This window comes from Mytilus edulis, chromosome 13 (assembly GCF_963676685.1).
Source record: "Mytilus edulis chromosome 13, xbMytEdul2.2, whole genome shotgun sequence".
Taxonomy (NCBI): domain Eukaryota; kingdom Metazoa; phylum Mollusca; class Bivalvia; order Mytilida; family Mytilidae; genus Mytilus; species Mytilus edulis.
The window spans coordinates 72,350,295-72,360,956 of record NC_092356.1 but is presented as its reverse complement, the minus strand read 5'-3'; the positions used below and the strand labels follow the sequence as shown (position 1 = coordinate 72,360,956).

General features: G+C 32.6%; 1 long non-coding RNA gene across 1 annotated transcript; it reads right to left on the bottom strand.

Annotated features, from left to right (window-relative positions):
• Positions 1-1,832: 1,832 nt before the first annotated feature.
• Positions 1,833-10,182, bottom strand: LOC139501716 (uncharacterized). Its single transcript, XR_011658639.1, has 4 exons — positions 10,138-10,182; positions 7,401-7,435; positions 6,310-6,405; positions 1,833-2,191 (listed from the first exon to the last, which is right to left on the bottom strand). It is a non-coding gene; the product is annotated as an uncharacterized lncRNA (long non-coding RNA).
• Positions 10,183-10,662: the final 480 nt, after the last annotated feature.

Here is a 10,662-nt window from a genome sequence, read left to right as displayed (position 1 = left end):
TCTGTAAGTTGAAGTCATATGAAACCTCAAATTAAAAAAAAATGTTTTTTTATAACAAAATGGATAGTTGTCAATAACAACCTTATACTTTTTTCTGAGGAAAATTCTTTGATTTTTCCACATTTAGAAGAAGTATACTTAATTGATTGCTTCCAGGACGCAATTTGCCGACATACTTTTCGTATTCGAAGTTACCTTAGCGTGACCCTCCTCGTGAAAATCCGTTTATCACAATACGCATGGATCTGTCACTGAAATAAACTATTATCTGATTGTACATGTTATACAATTGCTCAATATCCATGCTTGTTTGTTGATTGTTTACTATAAGGTGACAATCAGTAAACAACGGCTTCAAAACACGACAATTAATGAGCTGCCGTATTTTCACTTCATACACAGGCAAATTTAATTCACATCAATTTCACGTGAATTTAAATTCATGTGAATCTCACGTTAAATTCACATCAGTTTCACTTCAAACGAGCTTATACGTGAAACTCACGTAAAATCAGTTTTTGTGAGTTTCACGTGAATCTCATGTGAAACTCATGTGAATTTCACATGAAAATCACGTAATTTATTATATATTGATATAAGGTTACACAGCAAAAATTGCATACCCGTTTTTCATGCGTAAAACAGGCGTTTTACGTATGTTATAAAACGTACGTAAAACGCATATTGAGGACCACGCATGTAAAACGCCCGTTTGAAACGTATGAATTACGTATGTTAAACGCACGTAATACGTGTGTGAACGTTAAACGTGCGTTAAAATTGTACGTATAACGCCCGTTTTACGTGTAAACGCACGTTAAACGCCTGTTAATTTCTAACAAATCATGCGTTTTACGTATGTTTTTTTATGTCCTCAACACCCGTTTTACGTGTTTTTTTATGTCCTCAACACCCGTTTTACATATGTTTTTTTGTCCTCCAACACCTGTTTTACGTATGTTTTTTCTTTCTCTGCAACAACTATTTATACATGTTTTTGTAGTCTTCAAAACCTGTTTTACATGGTTTTTTTTTTCCACAGCACCCATAATATGTATGTTCTTGGTTTTTTTTTGCATCTACACCAGTTTAATGAAAGTTTTTTTTTGTATGGGGTAACGCATCATCTGTTTAACATTTTTTGTTGTCCACAACATCCAAAAAATTTCCAAACACATTATATATATGATTTTTTGGAGTTTTTTTTCTGGTTGGTATAAATGGATAAACCATAGATATTTGTCTTTTCTTACGTAAACACTAACAATTTGATTCTTTTACATATCTTCATGTATGTATATATAAAATCAATGAGTATATCCTTGTAGTATTTAGTTGGAAATCAAAATGACAACATTTAAATATGATAGTGTTGTCTGTCCTTTTCAACCTTTGCCTCCCTTCCATAACTGTTTTTGGCAAGGCATACATTTACTGTGCGCTATCTTACAATTAGAATTGAAGCACAATATTTTATGACAGCCTATACAAATGATCTACATCCATGAAAAAACCCTCATAAGAAAGATTATCATTTACCATTTAGAATGGACTATTTGCCTTAAACATGTTAAAGATGTCTTTTGGTCTTTATGCTGGTTTAATTGATGTATACGCAATATCTCCTTTTTTATATTGAAAAGAATTGGTTATACTCAAGCCAATGTGAAGAAGAAAAGGTACATGTATTAAGGATTAGACATCATCTTTTTCTGTTGGTCAATGAATTTTTTTTTCACTACAATTGTGACTTGAATTGATTGTTGGTTCGTTGGTTCTGATAGAATTTGCAAAAAGACCTCAAAATATGATGGTCATATAAACACTACAAATTTGGTTATTTCAATTCTATTTATTTAACAACTGCATTTATTTTGGGACCCGATATTCACAATCATACAAAATGTGTGTACCATAGTTCTTATTTCATTAGCATTATGTGGTATTTAAATGTACTTGTGGTTGACATATATACACTCCAAGTTTACTCTGCCTTGCTCTTGGTCTCACAAAACTGTTTAACTAGTACTGTTAGTATTATTTAAACTGTTCTCCTGTTTACAATATTGTAATTTTTGCACATGAATTCCTTCATTTACTTGAACTTCTCCTTGTAAGATTCCAAGGTCATGATGATATAATCCTGTTGTTCATAATCAACAATCCATCCTTCGAAAGATTTCTTCAGCAGCTGTAATGTAAAAACAAAAGAAAATGTAGTTTGGTGGACCGTGGGAAATCATTTTTTTTTAATGGAATAGCAAAGTATACTTAAACATAATTTTTATTCAAATCCCAGCATGAATATATGTAGATGTTTGTCAGGAATGGAGATATGTCCTTTTTATAAACACAAGTCTGCTTTACTTATCTCAAAACTAAAATGTCTGATATACATGTATCAGTGAATTACTGTAACGCAATACACCAAATTAGCCTATTGCTAATATCATATCTGAGTAACTGACCATTGGTCATTCTTAAAGGCTGTACAGTCTCTTGTGGTGAGTTGTCTCAGTGGCAATCGTACCACATATAATCTAATTTTTATACAAGTTAGAAAACTGTACATTGACTTATCAGTATGTATCATAACTAGAGACTGTGTCGCTCACCTTTGTCTATGTGCATATCATAAATGAAGGACACAGATGGATTCATGACAAAATTGTGTTTTGGTGATGGTGATGTGTTTGTAGATCTACCTATACTGAACATTCTTGCTGCTTACAATTATATCTATCTATAAATTAATGAACTTGACTCAGTAGTTAAAAAAATATTGTGAAAATTAAAAAAAAATGACTATGAAGGGCAATAACTCCTTAAGGGGTCAATTGACCATTTTATTCCTTAACTATGTGTAGGTCTTACTCTACTGTACATTATTGCTGTTTACAGCTTATCTCGATCTATAATAATATTCACGATAATAACCAAAATCTGCAAAATTTCTTAAAATTACCAATTCAGGGGCAGCAACCCAACAACCGGTTGTTCTACTCATCTGAACATTTCAGGGCAGGTAGATCTTTAATTATGCTCTAAATGCTTTGGTTTCAGAGATATAAGTCAAAATCTACATTTTACCCCTATGTTCTATTTTTTAGCCATGGTGGCCATCTTGGTTGGTTGGCTGGGTCACCAGACACATTTTTGAAACTAGATACCCCAATGATGAGTGTGGCCAAGTTTGCTTTAATTTTGCCCAGTAGTTTCAGAGGTTAAGATTTTTGTAAAAGTTATCAACGACGGATGCAAAGTGATGAGAAAAGCTCACTTGGCCAAGGCCAGGTGAGCTAAAAATGAGGTTTAGGTCAAATGAACACTGCAGACACCACCTACACTATGCAATCATTCCTAGCTACATATATAGTTGATAGATTGATTATAGTATCTGGGAAAAAGACATTACCATGAAAACTAACACTAACCAATGAACAAAGAATGAGGTCAAGGTCAGATGACACAGGTACACCTTACAATATTCCATACAATACATATATTTGACCCAATTGTATATAGTACAAATGTAGTAGTATCTGAAAAATAGACCATACCTAAAAAAATTAACATTGTCCTATGAACCATGATAAAGGATGAGGGGCAGATAAAACCTAACAGACAGACATATTCATCCTACAAACATAGTATAAACCATATATTATATACAGATGATCTATTGCTAATGCAGTATTTGAGAAACCAACCAAACCACACATAAAATTAATATTGACAAATTAAATGAACCATAAATATGAGACATGATAGCAGCCAGCACGAAGACAATAGATAAGGAAAAACTGTACAGTTGATAAAAACTAGAGAACCTGTGTCTCGCTCACCTTGGTATATGTACTTATCAAACAAAGGACACTCTACAAAGTTAACGGCTGAAGACAGACCAAGATTCAGATTAATACTGCCGGACAGATATGCAAATCATCTGACACACCAAATATATTTTAATTTATGGAAGTTCCCTACTCAGTTTCAAAATATCAAGCTTTTCTTAATACTAGTACATAGAATGCATATCGATAGGTGATTAATAAAGGAACTAAAAAACAAAAAAAATATATAGGCCAATGTGCTTGTTTTCCAGATATTAGCCATTTAAATTTTGGCAGGAAAATGTTCTCTCTTTCATTTTTTATAGCTTTATCAATGTCAATTTAAGTTCTAAACCAGATGCTCCGCATATATTTTTTTTCACATCCCCCTTTCCCTTTTTCCAAAACTGATCTCAATTCAAATTGCTAATGGAGTTTGCAACAATAACTACTCATTTAAATACATCATAAAATATTAAAATGTAACAAAAGGTGCTTGTTATCACTGAACAATGCTGAATGGTAAAAATTGTTTTAATTTATCAGTTGGTAGTAAAAGTGAATATACATTGTATATTGTATAAAACAATGATTTAAGAAGTTGATTCAACTACTATTCTGGACAAAGAAAGATAATAATCAATAATCAATTGAAAATTTCTATATTTCTTGCTATTGCGCAATACTGTGCAATTGAAAATATTTGCTATTGCACAATACTGTGCAATTGAAGATTTCTTGCTATTGCGCAATACTTTGCAATTGAAAATTTCTTGCTATTGCACAATACTGTGCAATTAAAGATTTCTTGCTATTGCTGAATACTGTGTAATTGAAAATTTCTTGCTATTGCACAATACTTAATGTAATAATTTTGGATCCTGATTTGAACCAACTTGAAAACTGGGCCCATAATCAAAAAATCTAAGTACATGTTTAGATTCAGCATATCAAAAAAGCCCAAGAATTCAATTTTTGTTAAAATCAAACTTAGTTTAATTTTGGACCCTTTGGACTTTAATGTAGACCAATTTGAAAACGGGACTAAGCATTAAAAATCTACATACACAGTTAGATTTGGCATATCAAAGAACTCCAATTATTCAATTTTTTATGAAATCAAACAAAGTTTAATTTTGGACCCCGATTCGGAACAACTTGAAAACTGGGTCAATAATCAAAAATCTAAGTACATTTTAAGATTCAGCATATCAAAGAACCCCAGGGATTCAATTTTTGTTAAATCAAACTTAGTTTAATTTTGGACCCTTTGGACCTTAATGTAGACCAATTTGAAAAAGGGACCAAAAATTAAGAATCTACATACACAGTTAGATTCGACAACATCAAAGAACCCCAATTGTTCAATTTTTGATGAAATCAAACAAGTTTAATTTTGGACCCCGATTTGGACCAACTTGAAAACTAGGCCAATAATAAAAAATCTAAGTACATTTTTAGATTCAGCATATCAAAGAACCCCAAGAATTCAATTTTTGTTAAATCAAACTAAGTTTAATTTTGGACCCTTTGGACCTTAATGTAGACCAATTTGAAAACGGGACCAAAAATTAAGAATCTACATACACAGTTAGATTCGGCATATCAAAGAACCCCAATTGTTCAATTTTTGATGAAATCAAACAAAGTTCAATTTTGGACCCTTTGGGCCCTTATTCCTAAACTGTTGGGACCCAACCTTCCTTAAGTGGTCATAAACCTTGTGTTTAAATTTCATAGATTTCTATTTACTTATACTAAAGTTATGGTGCGAAAACCAAGAATAATGCTTACTTGGGCCCCTTTTTGGCCGCTAATTCCTAAACTGTTCAGACCTCAACTCCCAAAATCAATCCTAACCTTCCTTTTGTGGTCATAAACCTTGTGTCAAAATTTCATAGATTTTTATTTACTTAAACTAAAGTTATAGTGCGAAAACCAAGAACATGCTTATTTTGGCCCTTTTTGGCCCCTAATTCCTAAAATGTTGGGACCAAAACTCCCAAAATCAATCCCAACCTTCCTTTTGTGGTCATAAACCTTGTGTTAAAATTTCATAGATTTCTATTCACTTTTACTAAAGTTAGAGTGCGAAAACTAAAAGTATTCGGACGACATCAACATCATACCATATACGACCAAATTTTTTTTAATTTTTGCAGTCGTATAAAAACTATTAAAAATATAACAAAGATTTTATAAGACTTCCAGACATGACAGATGGCATATAGTTTTACATCTAAAAGATTTATAGAAAGAAAAATGGGGGTCAATTGGGGGAATTTTTTAAAGACGATAAATGAATAAAACCTGAGGATTCTGATAATCTGACAAAAATCACAAAACATGACAAGCAAACATCATTAAAGTAATATATATATAGTAAATGATAAATTTTGTAGACATGTTTGGAAATTGTCTTTGAATAACTCAATGTATCCTATATATATACAATGTATGCATCATTTATATTTACCTAAAACATAATTTTCTTTTCTTTTAAAAGCTTGTTAGATCTATACTATAGTATATACAGGATCTGATCATACACCAAAGAACATATTTGATAAACCTAAGAAAGAAAAAATAATAATAGTTTTATATAAATTAGTATATAAAAAAAGTTTAGATTTTTTTTTACCCTCCCTTAAATAGATGATTATGAAGTTTATGTTTAACTGTTACAGTCTTTAAATAGTATATACATGTATATGTGTGGCTATGGCGCGGAATCAGGGTCAACAATACTTATTTACGTGATTGTGAATCTGCTATTAAACATGTCGCCTCTTGTTTTTGGTGGTTTACTGTTGTTCAGTCTTTTATAATTAGTTTTCTAAATAGTGGTGTGTGGACTTATGGTTGTTTTTTTGTTTTGTAAGACATAAGTTTCACTTCCTCTTGTAAGTTTTGAATGTCTCTTTTAATTTTTCTGTATCATCATGACCATTCTTTTTAAGATTAACAACTCATGGAAGGAGTTGGCAAGACAATTTTTGTGCTGTTAAGCTATAGTATTGGTTGACTTTGCGATCAAATTTGAAGTTAAACAAGTTTTTCAGTATATAGTTTAACGACCAACTATCGCTAGTTTTCCCCAAATTGCTGATATGATGCATGATTTTAAGGTAATTTTCATTCCAGCTATTTGACCTTATGACCTATTTGTTGATCTTGTCTTTTTGAACATAAACATCGGGGCATTTTATAGATGACTATGGGGTATAGGCTTTGCTCATTGTTGAAGGCTGTACGTTGACCTATAGTTGTTTATGTCTGTGTCATTTTGGTCTCTTGTGGACAGTTGTCTCATTGGCAATCATACCACATCTTCTTTTTTATATTGTTGACGTGCCAACACAAGGCCATGGCAAGTATAGGCTGACCAATTATATATCTTGTTTGTTTACCCCTTCTTCTGATGCAGGCAAAATGACACATTTTTCAATCACCAAGTGGAAATGTCATTATGAGAATTTACAATGTACATGTACATGTACATCATACATGACAAATTGATAGCTACAGCTTATAATTGTTTGCTACAAAACAGTATCTAATACTTACCCATTTATATTCAGTTGTTGGAATAGTGATTGGCACTGAAAAATTAAAAAAATATACTTAATTTTCATGCATACATGTACAAATAATTTGCATAATCTGCAAATATTTTTACAAAATTTACTTGACCATCAGGTGGATAGTTGCCAATGTCATGTGTGTGTGACATTGGCATTCATATTGCATGCTGCATCTGCTAATTTTGAAATTAGCATGGTATCTTTTTTTAGATTTATATCAATTTGACAGTTCTAAAAAAGGTTTAAACTTCAAAATGTTATTGCTTTTGGCATTGGAATTTTGTTAACATACATGTATACAAATGCAGGATTCATTTTGTGATTATAAGCATAAGTTTTACACAATGAGACATACTTAAGATAGAGAACAGAAACTAGATTCAGCCATTTTTTCTAATAATGGGGCATATCTCTTTGACTCCACGAAATTTCAACCTCAATCTGTGCTTTGTGGTAATAAGCATTGTGTACAATGTATATATGTAGTACTGTAGCACTTTCATAACATTTAGTCGAGACAAACTTATGTTGGATTACGAAACAATATAACGAGACTGCATATGATCAATCAGGTATCCAATATCCATGGCATAGTCCAAGTAGTTACATAGCATATATATATATATAAATAAGATGTGGTATGTAATCTTTAGATATAGGAAGATGTGGTATGAGTGCCAATGAGAAAACTCTCCATCCAATTTACAATTTATGAAAAATAAAGTAAACCATTATAGGTAAAGGTAAATGTACGTCCTTCAACATGTAGCCTTGGCTCACACCAAACTGTTAACAGCAAGCTATAAAGGGCCCCAAAAATTACTAGTGTTAAACCATGCAAACAGGGAAACCAATGGTTTAATCTATATAAAAACGAGAATTGAGAAACATATATGAATTAAGAACCTTAGTGAGCGGGCCCACATACCCTACATGTACGTCCCCACATTGTCATTGGAGAAATTAAATAAGAAAAGAAAATAGAATGAGAAAAAAAAATTGAATCATAATTTCCTGTCAATATGCACATCTACATTATGAGTATGTTCTTATTATCTAAAAAGTTTCATGAAATTCTGTTGTATGGTTTCAGAGAAGTTGCGATGATGAACTGTTGCAGTAGTATATTACAGCAAACTAGTTCAAAGGGGCGTAACTCCTGGAAAAAAAATTAAATTGTAATTTCATGTCGGTATGCCCATCTACGTTGTATGTCCTTATTATCTACAAAGTTTAATGAAATTCAGTTGTGTGGTTTCAGAGGAGTTGCGATGACAAACTGTTGCAGTAGTACATTAAAGCAAAAAAGTTCAAAGGGGCGCAACTTCTTGAGAAAAAAAAATGAATCGTAATTTCCTGTTGATATGCACATCTACATATAATGTCCTTATTATCTAAAAAGGTTTCGTGAAATTATGTTGTTTGGTTCAAGAGGAGTTGCTATGACAAGAAACAGGACTGACGGGTCAAAAACATTATATATGCAATATTGCGTGGGGTATAACTACATAAACAGAGGACAACCACTGCAGGGCAGATCCAGCCATTTTAAAAGGGGGGGGGGGGGTTCCAAATATATGTCTCATTTCAATTGCATTAATCGACCAAAAAAAGGGGGGTTCCAACCCCAAGAACCCTCCCCTTGGATCCACTACTGTGCTGACACATCAGATTCTATTCATATATGGTACCGTACATGTACATTGTATTATCAAAATATCATGACAATATTCATGATTTTATATTCTTAAATTATAATTTTTAGTAAACATGTAATGAGGGGGGTCGAATGAGTCATGATCCTGAAATCCATGGCTTAAAAACACGAAAAAGGTCCTGCCCCCTTCTGTAAACATGTATTATGTAAATCTTTTATAGTTTTAGTGTCTATTAACTATGTCTAGTGCTACAACTCAGTCAACTATGTCATTGTACATTGTAACTAATTCATACATTTTATCTTGAATAAAGTCAAAGACAATTAATCTTGGGGGTGGGGAGTGGGGAAGCACAGAGGCGGATTTAGGGGGGGGGGGGCCAGGCCCCCCTTTTTGGGAAAAAATTTTGTTGCTTATATAGGGAATCACTGAAGCGTGACTGGAGCGGGCCCCCACTTATGAAAATTTCTGGATCCGCCACTGAGGCAGTCTTCACGCTGAGTGGCAGCCCAGGCTAGTAAAATTGCTCTCACTCGGGCCTGTTAAAATCATATCTACACTACGGGCCAACAGAATCTAACTAAAAAAATTCAAAAATTGAGCTCCTGGCCTGTAGATTACTGGGGAAAGGCTAATTTAATTAGTATGGGAAGCTACTTAATGCTGATGGGGTTCTGTTACCCAACCCTTTATTTTCATATATATTAATTTAAATAAATCAAACCTTTTTTTTTTATATAGTCATTACCTTTGAAGTAAAATGGTTGCTAGATCCCTACTATTTTTCATATAATATCTGATTCAGTTTATAAAACCTTTATGCCATTTAAATATATTTGTTTAGTTTTTAAAAACAGTAGGGCAAAATTGTCATGCAATAAGCCAAGGACGAACGGACTTGACATCGTTGTCAACGGTCTTGCTATGAATGTTTGTTTGTTTGTATATAAATATATGGCAACGCTGATTAGCAACGTTTCAACATTGCATTCAACATACTTAATATATGTAGTGTGTTTGTTTAAGCGATCTGAGTGATCTACCCATTTATTAATTATTTACCAAAATAAGTTATCTGAATCTGCCTCTTGTTTCGTTGACTGTTTCTTCTTCTTCTTCTTTAAGTTTTCCAGTTTTCCATCTGAATAAAGATGATTAATAACTGGTGCATACGTGGCCTATTTATTAAAATTAAGTTATATTTACAAACAGTGCAAAGAACAGATGTAGTGATTAAAACTATGTACATGAGATGAAGTTTTTTAAATAATAGTGGAGAGAACAGCATATGTTAGCTGATCTCTGAAAGAGTCGACTGTCTGTGTATTTACTACTGTGGTTGGTAAAAGATTCCATTGAGTTATTGTGTATGGGAAGAATGAAAATCTGTACGAGTCTTTTGATGTATAAATATGTCTGAAGGTGTGAGAATGATGTTTTCTGGTTCTTGAGTCTGATGGAATGAGAATTGTGCTAGATGGTATAGCAACAAGTTGATGTGTGATCTTGTACATCATAACCAGTCGTGCACGCAGTCTGCGTTGTGTCAAAATAGGCCAGTTTAGTGTGTTCAGCATGTTTGATACA